General features: G+C 48.2%; 1 protein-coding gene across 1 annotated transcript in view; it reads right to left on the bottom strand.

The window, feature by feature from the left end:
- Positions 1-14,521, bottom strand: part of LOC119379494 (mushroom body large-type Kenyon cell-specific protein 1) — an 88,053-nt gene that overhangs the window by 26,445 nt on the left and 47,087 nt on the right. The gene's annotated exons all lie outside the window — the stretch shown is intronic.

The raw sequence follows: 14,521 nt of genomic DNA, 5'->3' as shown, positions 1-14,521 counted from the left end.
CACACAAATGAAGTGCACCCTGCATAAAATAAGTCAGCTAGCTGAATTAAGCACTTTTCGGAATTAAACAAACCATGATATTGAGGGTCAAGTGTTGTGAAGGGCCAAAGTGGCCCTTCGAGCTATGTCCAGCCAACGTTACATTCTGTTGAAACATTTAAAAAACTGCCTCTTGTTTAATGTCCTGTGATGGTGTGAAATGATTGACAGTGTTGAAATTAGGCAGAAAGCTTCTCTAGCAGCCGAGTAGCCAAATGTCAGATCGCACGAGAACTCTCGTGCCATCTCTCGTACAACTGTGCTCCCCTGCAGGGGCACAGGCCATTGGGGGGTGGGGAAAACATCAGACCCATTTTTGTTTACAGTACCAGTTCCACAGTCTTGAAGTTTAAGAAATCATTCAGCGTTTCGACAACTGGACTTCCTTCGTCAGTTGCTGCCTGACAAAAACAATTCCATTGGTCGAAATGTTTGCTCCAGTGACATTCCCTCGTCAATGATTTCTTCACTTCAGTGATGCTATTGAGGACTTCTGATTTGGAGCAATTTTTGTACCAGCCAATTTTTTATTTTGGAGCACTTTGGAGCAGATAATTTTGCATCTGGGAGCACTCTGGAGCTGCTCATTTCACATCCTGGAGTACACTAGAGAAGCAAGTTGCATTTACACAGGGTGCCTACCGAGTTGACGTTTCTAAATTCCCTGAGTTTTCCAGGTTTTCCCCGAGTGCTTTTTCTAAAATTCAGTGATGCTACCGAGGACTTCTGATTTGGAGCAATTTTTGGAGCAGCAAGATTTCCGTTTTGGAGCACTTTGGAGCAGCAAAATTTTTATCTTGGAGCACTTTGGAGCAGATAATTTTGTATCTGGGAGCACTTTGGAGCAGCGAATTTTACATCCTGGAGTGCAATAAAGAAGCATATTGCATTAACATTCAGGCACCTGAGTATTATTATGGGGCTCTTATGAAGCCTAGAAATATTTCGATTCATTGCAAATCTCATGGAAAAAATCATCTCAGGAGCATAGGCGTGCGCACAGGGGGGGCAGGTGGGGGGCGGCCGCCCCCCCCCCCTAATTACCTAAGAGGGGGGGCGCAAAATCTGCCCCGTACATTGACCCTCGCAATAGCAATTATATGGACACTCTCGGTTGATTTTTGCCGTTGCCTTTGCCGTAATTTTCCGTATAAAGTCCAAATTAATAACATCACCACGCGCATTCTAGCCGCGGGTAAAAGGTCGCGAGCGCTGGCGACGAACGCGGCTGAAGCGGAGATTAAACTAGCCGGCCGTCTGTCTCCGCCGCACGGACAGCGCATGAGATAACATCTTCCCGCGTGCGGGCCTGCCGTCGATTGCTTATCAAACCGAGAGGAAACGCCCCGCCCGTCTTTCGTAAGGAGCATGAAGGTACGCCAGGGGAGCTGAAGGGACGGGGGGGGACCGCATCGTTCGAAGGGCGCAGTCGCTTGCGCGCGCGCTATCTCGAGGCATCAGGAGACGGCTCGTAAACTTGCTGTGCTCTCAATGCTTACTTCGCGTTTACAGAACTCAGAGCAAGAAAACGCTTCGGTTCCTGGAGGGGCCATATTCCCTTAAACCAGCGTTTTGTTGAGTTACGCGAGATCGGATCCAAAAGAGTTAGCTGCTAGTCTTACTTCGTTTCACAATACAATTTTTTGGTATCACATTCATTGCTTCGCTCTCAAGCGAAACTGAGTTTTTTTAACCGTTAGCTATTGACCGCCGAAAGCGAGGGGCGGACGTGTAACATGGCGTAGCCGCTTCACTGTGGGCCGTCAGCGACGGGCCCGCTACTGACAGCTGCACATTTGCGGCTGCTCCGACCAGGAGATATGATTTTACTAATGAGATGACATTTTTAAAAAAGCAAGCAAAAAATTCGAATTGGAACCCTAGCACGTGAGCTCGAAAGGGCAGGGCCTTTTAGGGGGTATTTACCGCAGAGTGATTACAAACTCGGACGTGCTGGCGGAAGGAATTACGAAAAAGCTGTTCTGGATGAAGATCTATGGATAAAGTATATCTGAGGAAAAGTGTCAACGCGTTTCCACCGTTCGCGTGCTCTTCCATAAACGCGAAGCAAGGAAAATTCGATATTGTCCCATATATCTACTGCGAGCGATCCCAGATCTCATTCCGCGATGTCCGCAAACAGAAGTGACACATTTTAGCGGCACTCATGTAGTTATTACTGAACACTGCTTTCCTTACGTGCCGTGCGACGCTTGAAACGAGCTATCAGCAGCGTTTCTAGAACAGACGACGTCCGTCGATGAATCGCCGTCGCACTTTCTCGCTACCGATAGGCCTAGACGTCACGAGCCTCTGCGGAGAGCGCGTTTTGCTGTCGAGCCGACTTGCAGAACAGAAGCTGCGTCGGCACCGTGCATGGCATCGTGGCTTACTCGGAACGCACGCGCGAGCGCTATTTATTCAGCGGAATAATTCTTGATCCATGAATGCGACTTTATTGGCAGCCCCAAGATTGAGCTGCACATGTTCTGACGCGCCGGCGGTGCGATTGCCGGTGATAGACACCCCTACACCCGAGACTTTGGCGCAGTTTGGCGCAAATTTCGTCGATATTATCAGGAAGGCGCAGCAAATACAATTTGGCGCACTTTGGCGCAGTTGGCGCAGGAGTGGAATCACTGAAAATTCCCTGAGTGAAACAGAACTTTGTTTTATGTCAAGATGGGTAGAGACCATGGCGCTCGATGACATCACTCTCCAGTACGCACGTTTAAAAATAAAGATGACTTAATCCCATTTGAATAGTACGAAAAACAGTTAAACCTCAATATAGCAAAGTTTGTAAAAGCGGCAACTTACTTCGTTATATCGAAACTTCGTTAAACTTAAATTCGACCTTTCATGCAAGGCATAGTTACCGAAGGATTAATATTAAACTGAAAATGCCGCAATAATGCTCGACTGATATGGCAACATGAAAAAAATATTTTTATTTTTTGTGTGGAAAAAAAAAAATTTTGTTGAGCCTAAGCTGCAGCAATCACAGTTAGATGCCTTGCCAGAGTGTCATGTGTCCAGACGAAACAAATGCGGGTTTAACACACTGTGGAATTGAGCTTATTCTGCTGCTGTGGGTTGTTGTCAAATCCTCACGCGTTGCCCACAGCAGTGCGATGCCTCTGCTATCATGTTGTCCAGCCGAACCATTTGCTCTCCACGAACGCGCAACATCGGAAACCGTCGCACGTTAGAAAAAAAGTCACAGTTTTACCGCGAGAGCGAAATAGTGAATCTGATAGCAACAAAGAGGAAGTTCACACAAATATCGGCTAGCAGCTCACTCCTTCAGGAAACGCAGCCGCTGCACTAAGAGAAGTGCCCTATCTATGGCTAAGGGGCTGATCCAGGTGCCTACTTTGGGGTGGGAGGGGGGGGGGCTACAAAGGCTGAAGCCCCCACATCAGCAGTGCATTTTGGTGGGTCACGCATATTTACAACAGCCCAGAGGGAATTATGGCGGCACCTAAGAAGCGTTTGTTGGAAATGTGCCTAGGGAAGCAGGAAAGGGTAGAGCGATGAGGAGAGAGGTAGAGAGCAGAGAAAAGATTCTCTTTACCCCTTTTTGGTAGTGGTAGGCAAAGCAACCTGACAAATGGGGCAAACTCAACAGGCAGCCTGACAAAGGAGATGGACGACAGGCACTGAAAGGAGGGGGCGGGGGCTGGCTTTGGGGGGGGGGGCAATCACGCCCCCCCCTCCCCTTTGGATCTGCCACTTCTATGGCTTCAACTGAGGTTTTTCAATCAGAGCACAACACCTACAAAGGTATGAGGCGTCTGCTGATCCCCTCTAAAGATACCGCGGCACACGCGACCACACCCGCGGTACAAAGTACGCACTTCCTGTCGGACTCACGCAGCCCCCCCCCCCCTTCCGCCCTCCCCAACCCTCCGGCTCCTATCTTCATGTGCCCATCGCGTGAAGGAGAAGGTCGGCTCGCTGCATATCTGCTTAAAGGGACACTAAAGGCAAATATTAAGTCGACGTTGATTGTTGAAATAGCGGTCCAGAAACCTCGTAGTGCTACTTTTATGCGAAGGAAGTGCTTATTTTGAAATAAAATCACGTTTTAGTGGTCCGCATCGCGTTAGCGCACTTTAAATCACCCGCCTGAAATCCGACTTTCATACGTCACTGCTGCCGTGTCCAACGTTGCCCGCCTTTACTGCGCGTCCACCGACACTAATAGCAGGCTGCAGCAGAGCGAAAGTAGCGGGACCCACAGCAGCAACAACGGCCATCGAAGCTTGCCGCAATGGATGTGGACGGAGAACTTGACAACGAGACATTGGCTCGCTACGCTGGCTCCAATTCAGCGACTTGAGCCCCGATGAACGCGGTATGCTGCTGAGGGCTCGTAGTACCGGCGTCGTTTCGTACTACGATAGCAGCCTCGGCAGCGACTCTCCCGAGCCCGAGCCCGAAAGCAGCGAGTAAATCAGCAGTGCGGTGTCGGGCGACGAAGCTGTGGTGGACCTGCGACTTTCACGAGTGTGCAAAACACACGCGGCTGTACGCGATCCCGAAACTACCACTGAGAGGCGACCGCGTGAACGAAGCAGGGCGCCGGGCGAAGCGCAGTTCGGCGAAAACGGAACTTTTGAACCACGCGCGCCGTTCCCCATGGCAACGCCACAGAGGTTCTTTTTTCTATGAATCAAACGGAAACGAACAAAGAGCATTTTATTACGTCTTTTGATGCACGGAAGGTTCTTTTTTTATTGCTGCTAGTTTGATTACTAGGGATTTATTGTAGGCAGACTTTCATACGTCATCGGGATCACTTCGAAAAGTCCCACTCGTGGCGCTCATCATGTGATACATTTAGCTTAATATCTCGGTAAGTAGGGCTCTGCTGTTGATAATATTGCCGTTTTAGAAGTTGTCATGCATTGAGCTTTCACTCTGACATAAATTGTTATTTGCCTTTAGTGTCCCTTTAATTGCTCGTCGGCAGCGCTCGCGCACTTTCACTCGCACATGGAGCATACGACCATGGAGAAAAAAAAATCAGAAGGGAGCGTCACGTGACATTTTTGAAGCCCAGCCAAAACAAATGAAACAGGGGCATGCTGGGAAATGAGCACCCTCACGTGATAGGCAAGCGGTGAGAGGGGGGGGGGGGGGGAGCGGTGTCCGAGGAGGTTGGCTTGTGCACGCTAGACGCACGTGCTCGTCAAGTTTTGTTTTTGTTCATGAGCCCGCCAAGAAAAGAAATGAAACAGGAGCATCATGGGAAATGAGCCTCGAACGCGAGGAGCAAGCGGCTTCAGAGGAGGTTGGCTTGTGAACGCTAGGCGTGCTCCCTCCTATTTCTTTTTTTTTTTCTTTCCTCCATGCATACGACGCGCAGGGTGATGCACTCGCGATTTGGACTTAATAAGGAAGATCATGGCGAAGGCAAAAAATTCGCCTGCAGTGTCTGTATAATTGCTATAGCAAAAAAAAAAAAGCAATATAGCTGCAGGCTAAGATCGCATGAAAGCACGGCAACAGCCTGAATTACGGCACATCCGATTATGGTGGACACGTTACAGTTTTCCTACATCGCGAGCCGAATCGAGCAAGTGGGACCCGGTCCGGTGTCGCGAATTTCGGTCGCTGCTATGCCTTGGCTCTGAAAAGTTTTGTAATTTGGCTTTGTAGCAAAACATCCACGTGGTGTGGCTGGTAATTGCGAGCTGCAGCCCCAAAAAATATCGGTCGACAGCCTAAAACTTGTTTCAGCAGTGCCCTCACCGGAAAAAAAAAGAAAAAAAAGCTTTCACTTGCTGTGAATGGGCCCGTTAGTAACGCTCTCTCTCGCCTGGAAATTTATTCTATTCTTCACGGAGTCCTACATAGCATCTTTGAAGCTCGGGATCAGAGCGAACGAGCTCTCCGATAACAATCAACAAGCGTCTTCGTCTTTTTTCTCGCCGATCAGGATGGCTTGCAAGATACCAGGCTTGTCAAAGACATCCGCTTCCTGAACGATCGCGATCGCTTGCAAGATAACTCAAGCTCGTTACATCTACTGCTACCGCTTCTACAACTAATCATGCTTGTTACTTGACACGCGGCGATAACAAAAACACCATATTGGGTGCTAACGCACAGCACGCGCCACTAAGAATACAGAACTACACCGCGTAGTCACAGAACACCCTGACAACATCAGCCATACGATGTGTCGTGGTTCCCGCAAGCCACGCATTAGCCGGATTCTCCCCCACTCCACCGCTCCGAAGGCGATGACAGCATCGAGGTGCGCCACTTCCCCGCAGCTGCAGCGGCCGTTTGATTTGAAAAATGCTACACAAAATATCGAGCCAGCGCCCCCGCGACTTTCGTTGCCTTTCAATAAAGTTACTGTGGTTTTTCCCTGATAGGAACACAATTTCCCCGAGTTTTCCCTGAGAATTTCCAGACTACCAAAAATCCCCGAGAATTCCTGGTTTTCCCGGTCGGTAGACACCCTGTTTACATTCAAGCACCTCAATTATTATTATGGGGCTCTTATGAAGAGCAAGAAATATTTCGGTTCATTGCAAATCTCATGGAGAAGATCATCTCAGGAGCCCTCCTTATTTTTTTTTTATTCAGACGTTTCAAAGTTTTCTTACAGAAAACCAAAGGGGTGAGGGCTAAAGGCGCGAGCATGCGCCTAACTGAGGCCCTGACCCCTGTGCAATCAGTGCTCGGCGAAGCAACATAATCAAAGAAAAAAAAGCTATGTAGACAGCAAACACATGGTCGAGTAACATAAACAACATGATCAACATGATTAACATTAGTACAATAAATAACATAGGTGACAGAACTAGCATAAGGAACAATACAACATATTATTCCACCTGCAGTCATTGGCACTGACAACACAACACTGTGCACCACATTTAACAATACTTGCAGATTTTTCTTTTATACATTGTTAAAGAGGACGATTCTTTTATTATATCTAACAGTTCTTTGTTTGAATTTAAGAGCCTAGGAATTTTGTATCTCAAGCATTGCGTCCCGTAATTTGTTCTGGTCTTAGGTAGTTTATAGTTTATCACACGTAGGTTTCACTCAATAATGCACAAATAAGGGCGTCATGTAGTTAAGTGTTGTAGAATAACCTCTTCAGCGATTATTTTCGACACTAGCAAATAAAGAGAATACTGAATCAATAAAATTGTAGATGATGAAATAGCACTCTAAATACATCTATGTGATTACCAGCAGATGTGGTAGACAAACGCCGCAACGTACAACAGTACCTCAATGCTAGAGTCACACTGTCCCCAATGTATTACCCTGAGATGACGCCAAGGCGAAAGCCAGGTGCTTTTTCTTCTCGGTCGATTGTATTGCTAAGTGTCACTTGTGGGGGTGCGATCAGCCCCTGTAAAGTTGCCTGCGCTTCATGGCGCACGCGCGCCTCGCAGATAGGCCGTCGGAGGCAGTGGCGCTGGGCTCGCAAGCGTTGAGGTTTGCGCGTGAGCGACTGCCATGCCACCGGAGAGAAGGGAGCGAGGCCGCCGCGCGGGAAAAAGGAAGTCTCTTGGGATTTGGCGGCTTGCGTGGACGGACGGCTCCCGTGGGAGACGATACTGCGGCTTGAAGACCTGCTTCGGGTCGAGCTTCCACGAGAGTGCCCGAGAGTGTGTTCAACGGGGGACTACATGATATAACAAACTTCGTTTTTTCTTTTACAGCGAAGATGTATATGGCTAAGACATTCCGTTTGTACACCAGAAACCCCCAGTGCCCTCTAGGGAGCAGTGCAAAAAATAATTACTATTGTACGTTAACAGCTTGGCTGTCAACAACCTGGCCTTACATACCAAACTGGTCCTGTTACTTCTGTGCCGTGCGCTAAACAGCTTTGCTAGTCATCTACCTCACAGAGTGGCATGGCTCCAGAATCCTTTTTATTTTATCAATTATATGGACACTCCCGACGGGTTTTTGCCGTCGCTGTTGCCGTCACTTTGCGTATAAAATCCAAATTGATAACATCAACCCGCGCATACCTTTGAGTAAAATATCACGAGCGCTGGCAACAAATGCGGCTGAAGTGGATATGAAACGAGCTGGCTGTCTCCGTCGCGCGGGCGGCGTATGCAATAACATCATCCTGTGTGCGAGGCCTGCCGTCGATTTCTTATCAGACAGAGAGGAAACGCCCTGCCCTTCTTTTGTAAGGTGCATGAAGGGACGCCAAGGGAGGGGAGGGGGCTACATGCGTCGATCGAAAGGCACAGTTGGAGGTGCCCGCTATCTCGAGGCATCAAGGAGACAGCTCGTAAACTTGCTGTACTCTCAACGCTTACTTCGTGTTTACAGAACCGACAGCACAAAAGCCGCTTCGGCCCCTGGAGCGGCCCTATTCCCTAAAATCAGCGTTTTCTTGAGTTAAGCGAGAAAGGATCCAGAAGAGTTAGCTGCTAGCCTTACTTCGTATAACAATACAATCTGTTGGTATCGCATTCATTGCTTTGCCCTTAAGGAAAACTGATTTTTTTTTAACCGTCAGCTACTGACCCTGGAAAGCGAGGGGCAGACGTTTAGCATGGCGTAGCCACTTCACAGTGGGCCTTCCGACACCAGGCCCATTGGCGATGGGCCCGCTACTGACAGCTGTGCATATTAAAACCGAATTGTGGTTGCTCCCACCAGGAGGCATGTTTTTAATAATGAGATGAAATTTTTAAAAAGGCAAGTAAAAAAATTGAAATGGGAACCTTGCACTCACAAGCTCGAAAGGGCAAGGCCTTTTAGGGGGTAATTAGCGCAAGAGTGATTACAAACCCCGATGCTGGTGGAAGGATTTATGAAAAAGCTCTTCTGGATGAAAATTCCTGGATAAAAAAATATTTTAGGAAAAATGTCAACGCGTTTCCACCGTTCGCGTGCTCTTACATTGACGCGAAGCATGGAAAATTCGGTATTGTTCGATATATCTATTGCTGGCATTTTTAGATTTCACTGTGCTATGTCCAGAAACACAAGTGGCAGGCATTAGCGACACGCGTGTAGTTATTAGTGAGCAATGCTTTAATTACGTGCCGTGCGATGTGTGAAACGAGTGATCAGCAGCGGTTCTGGAAAGCATGACGTCCACTGATGAATTTTCACCACACTATACCTCGCTACCCATTAGCCTAGACGTCACGAGCCTCTGCGGAGAGCGCATTTTGCCGTCGAGCCGACTTGCACAACAAAAGATGCATCTGCACCGAGCATGGCATGGTGGCTTACTCGGGACGCACGCCCGACCGCTGTTTATTCAGCGTAGTAATTCTTGGTCCGTGGTTGTGACTTTGGCGGCCCCATGATCAAGCTGCACATGTCTAGACGTCAGACTCTAGAAATTCGCAAGACGCGTGGCGCCATCTGTCGGAGCAGTATTATGTAGTACAAAGACAGACTCCCTCGCACAGTTTGCTGTGGGACAAGGTGCAACTAGCGAGTGTGAAACAACAACTGAGCTTAATATTGCGTGTGTTTGCGCATTTAACATTCAGAAAGAGAGCTGCGAATTTCTCTCCGCTAGTCGGACGCGACACATGAAGTGCTTGCTGGATCACTCGCCAGAATGACGGCGAAAACAACAGCAGACAAGACAGCTCCGCACGCTACGAAGAAACGCCGTAGTCGACGCTACTGTTGCATTGTGAATTGCCACGGACGTAAAGCACTGAATAACAACGTTCAGTTTTACTGATTTCCGTAGTTGTCGTATGTTTGTCATACGAGCAGAAAGGCGAGAGCGTTGGATACGGGCTGTTGTGAGCGTGTTGGGTAAGCGAAGTACCCGCATTTCCCACAGCTGATCGCATGAGAAAGTGTGATATGGCTCTGCTGTTGTTTTGCGTAGCCCTGACGGAGAACCGTGGTAATCTTGACTATGAAGCTCAGCAGAGGCTCTGGCCGCGGTGCGTGCTGTGTAACACGGAGTGAGCAGCTATAGGAAGACTGAAGACGCGTGACACGCACACTATGACATCCTATAACCTGAGATGGTCGTCACCACACAGCATCATGCACATACTTTTTGAAGGCTCAGAGTTCCGGTTCCAACTAGCTAACACATGCGTCATACAAGTAAATCGCAAAATGTTGGTCGTGACCACCTTCGGGTTTGTTTTGAGCGTGGCCTTCCATGATTGTTGCAGCTATCTTGGAGGCCACGGTTCTGCCTTTGGTCGTACCCCGCGAAAGTGGACATGCACGTATTTCCATTCGCAGTATATATACAAACGGAAGACAACCATCAAGGGACCATTTGAGGATGCGTAATAAAACAGTCCAATGCAAAGGAGGGGAGAGATGAAGGGAGAATGCAACTGAAAAGGCGAAAATCGCCGGGGCCATTCGTCCCTGTTAAAGTGAGCTTTGTACCATTGATCGTAAGATACATAGCTAAGTAAATTGACCGCATGTGTACTTAATCGCTTTGGCATTATGTATATACCCGAATTTAATGCATTTAGGCGCAAGAGAACGGACGTCGGAGGGCTTGCCTCAAACTCGATGTCGTGCGATGCTTGCTTGTACTTGCAGCGCGCTGAAATTCTTTTGCATTGTACCCACAGTTCGCTTTGATGAGCTTCCTACTTTTTTGAAGCGTGGATTGGTGGAAGAAGCTTTCCAGGTCCTTGATTTTCAGGAAACCACACCTCGACACCAACGAAAGAGGGGGGTTCTATTGTGGCCTACGCACATTCGCTTGCAGACGGCTCTCTCTGTACTACCCAGTTAGCACCAGAGCTGCGAGGAGGGTGCTAGTGGCGGTGTTCTTCGCAGCGCCGCCTGGGCAGAGTCTGACGTCTTTTGACGTGCCGGCGGCGCGACTGCCGGTGATAGACGCCCCCAAACCTGAGACTCTGGCGCAGTTTTGAGCAATTTATGTCGATATTATCAGGATGGCGCATTAAATCCAACTTGGCGCACTTTGGCGCAGGAGTGGAATCACTGTTAACTTGACTGCACGGTGTAGCCATGTGAACAGGCTTCAGTAGATCCCATATTTAGCTTCTCCTCAATGAATGCTCAGGGCCTACCTACTCCCTCAGTTGCTGTTCAAATTACAATAACCCATCGCGTGCCAAATGCTGCAAAATTCGATCACTTTTGTTGAGCTCACCACACTGTCAGCAGTGACTTCAAAGAAGTTACCACCAGTATTGAGACAGATTTTGTTTGCTTGATGTGGCCAGCAATCAACAGACCCCTTCCAATGGACTACCTAGTTTCACATAGGAGCTGGATAGGAATGAAATGTCACCCACAGGGTCTTGCCTAGGACAGTGCTTATTTACTTTTTCACGCACACTTCGTGTGTTCAATAAACTAGATAAAGATCATAGATTTACATGTATGATCACTCATTCAGACATTGCATAGTTTTCTCGTAGAAACGCTGATGCAAGTACTGACACTGTTGATAGCTAAATGCTAGAGGTGAAGGTGTAAACACTTGGGATAAGAGGCCAACAGTTCATCTTGGACGTCAAATAACGAGTCAGCATTACAATATGCAATATGTATGTGGTCCCCTTTCTTTTACGAAAGTGCAACTCTCAAATTAAATATGTTGACTAGTCTTGCAGTACAAGTGCCCATCCTGGATGTCAACCCCCTCTGTCAATGGGCCTCCTCCATTTTCCGAGAGGACAGTTCCGGCCTGACAGGAAGCAGCAACATGGTCACGTGTGATGGGATGGGCCCCGTACAAGCTGCTAAAATGTTGCAAAATCAAATGCTGGCAAGGCAAGCGTAAACAAAAACTAGCGTGGTGGCAGTGGGCAAAATCTTGTGCCAAGCGAGTTCATGTAGTCGGTCCTTTCTGCATTGTCCACTTGGAAATATGAGGCTAGGTTTGCCGAAGCGATGAAGAGACGTTCTCGAGTGATCACTTCTAGAGATACAATCACGCACATTCACACAACCTCGTGTGAGTCAGCGCAGAACATGTGCAGTTAAATCGCCGTCCATGAACAATACCACTGGCACATAGAGCCTCGAGAACTGACGCAAACCCACAAGATGAGCTGCCACGCCCCTAGCATGGATGGGGCATGAACAAGACAACCCTGTGCATAGTGCAACAATAGCTGACTGAATTGCCTGGTGCTATAATGCAAAATCATGTGAAAGTGATCATCCATTTTGATTTCTTCACATTTATATTGTTCCGCACATTCGTGAAGAAAACGAAGATCAATGAGTGTGCTTGCCATCCTGAGGTAGAAAGATAGAGAAAGACTACATTGAGATCTTGAACCAGGTGGTCGCTCCTGAGCTCACCTTCACGACCTAATAAACGGCTTCATGTAACAGAGTGGTGGAGGTGCTGGGTATGTGCTACCAACAACAAAACCATCACTGCTGCAGCTTCGTCGACTTGCCAGCCTTCCATTATGTCGCGACTGTCTTCGACATGACTGAAGAAAGGGGCACTTCCAGGGCATCACTTTGCAGTCCACTGCAGTACTACAGAGTTCCACAGCCCTTTGGAGGAAAAGTGGGAGGAGATGTCGACGTGTGGCTCATCCAGTAAACATGAAAGAGCAAATCCAACTGCTCACTTGCCAATCTGGTGTTCACCCTTACGATACTGCACTCGTGTGGTACGAGAACCACGAGGACATGCTTACGACGTGGGAACATTTTGTTGAAGAACCAAAGGTGTGTTTCGGGGACTCAGCCGCCAAAAATAAGTGTGCTGAGCAGGCACTGCCGTAATGCCCTCAGCTACTAGGCGAGACGTGCACCACATACATTGAAGTGTTAAAGCTGTGCAAGGTGGTCAGTGCTCACACATCGGAAAAAGTCAGACATTTGCTGAAAGGAGTGGCCGAGGATGCGTACAATCTTCTCATTGCAAAAGAAAGCCTAAGATCTGCGTCATACGGCATGGCAGAACTTTTGAAACAATGAAGATGTGTCAGACTGCACCAAAGTTTGGTCGGCGGCCAAAGGTTACAACGGTTGCAGTGTGGACACGAGCCCTTGCCTCGACCTTTCTTCGACCATCCAACAGATCATTGCAAGGAATTTTCCCACCATGAAGAGATGTCACATTCAGCCGTCGACCACCATATGGTGTACATCCCCGTGAGGCTATGACTGTGCTGCCCCTTTTGGCCCCTTGGCAACCGACAGTTAGTGCAGCTGCTGTGGAATACAGCGAAGACCCCATTCAAGAATGACATCACGCTTCCCAGATTCCTGCTATTGGCCTCGAGATCGAACAGAGTAGGCATGTAGCGACAAACGGACAACACCCTGAAGTGTAGATGCCAATGGCCTGTTGCTACTCCAGCAGCAGAGTGTGTTGTGTTTGTTGTTCGAGAATTCACGATAGAAAGCACGGGAACGATTTGGTCGACGTTGAGCTAACTCATTTTCTTCCTCTTTGTAATGGAAATTCGTAAAGTCAATAGCTCTTTTTAATAATGATGCGAAAAGCATTTGTTTACAGGGTGTCTAGCAAATTGCATCAAATTCCCCGACTTTTCTAGGTTTTCACTGACCATTTTAGCTAAAATTCCCTACTGATGCAATGAATGCCATTTTGTAGAAAACTGCCATGAATCAGATAAAACAAGAGTAGAGAACACACAAGATATTCATTGCGATTCCTCTTATTCTTCAAATACACTTGTATCATGCTTTGAAAGTGCTTATTTGACAGAAGCCTTACAATGCACTTCAATGAGAACCCTTTGGTGTTTCTTTGTAGCTTATTAAAGGGCCCCTAAAACAACCAGAGGTCAAAATTTAGTTGTGGTGTGACAGTTGCACACGAGTCTACAACAAACACGTAGCCGTGAGGATTTTTCGAAATGGTGCTGTAATAGCGGAGTGTTTGACAATCGAAATGTTGCGATCGCTCGTTTCACTCTTTCCTTCGCTACCCTCCACTCATCTGCTGGCCTTTTTTCCCAAAGCCATTTTGCTCTCCTCGCCGAGTTCCCCTCCCAGTCTCACGTGACATACCGTCATCGCTGACGCGCTCTCCGAAACAGCGGGCACTTCCGGTTGCCGTGACTCCGTAAACTCCGTGCTTCTCAGCTAACTGCTGTTGTTGCCGTGTCGGCCTGTGCTCGTACGAATTGTGCCGGTATGGACCCTGAGTTGCGTGCACACCTTCAAAGGATCGCCAACATGATGGACCCGTACGGTGACACGTGTCGCATTTTTTCGTTTTTCCAGTCGGCGCTTTTGCAGCCAAGCACTGATGCGTGAAAGCCATCGCAAAACATTGTTGGATTCAGTGCGTGCAGCTTATCAGACCGCGAGGCGTGACTGTGCTGGTACGCTAGTGTGGGATGCCGTGTCGATGGAAGGACGCATCCCAACATAAAACATAACGACTGTTTATTAGCGTAGTAGCAGCAGCGGTGCAAGCATAGCGACGCTGCGCTCAGTCGGGTAGCGAAGGAATGATTACTTCCGAGCTTGGCAGCTTGGTTTTAAAGCCACC

This window comes from Rhipicephalus sanguineus, chromosome 1 (assembly GCF_013339695.2).
Source record: "Rhipicephalus sanguineus isolate Rsan-2018 chromosome 1, BIME_Rsan_1.4, whole genome shotgun sequence".
Lineage (NCBI taxonomy): Eukaryota > Metazoa > Arthropoda > Arachnida > Ixodida > Ixodidae > Rhipicephalus > Rhipicephalus sanguineus.
This window is presented reverse-complemented; position numbering and strand designations above follow the sequence as displayed.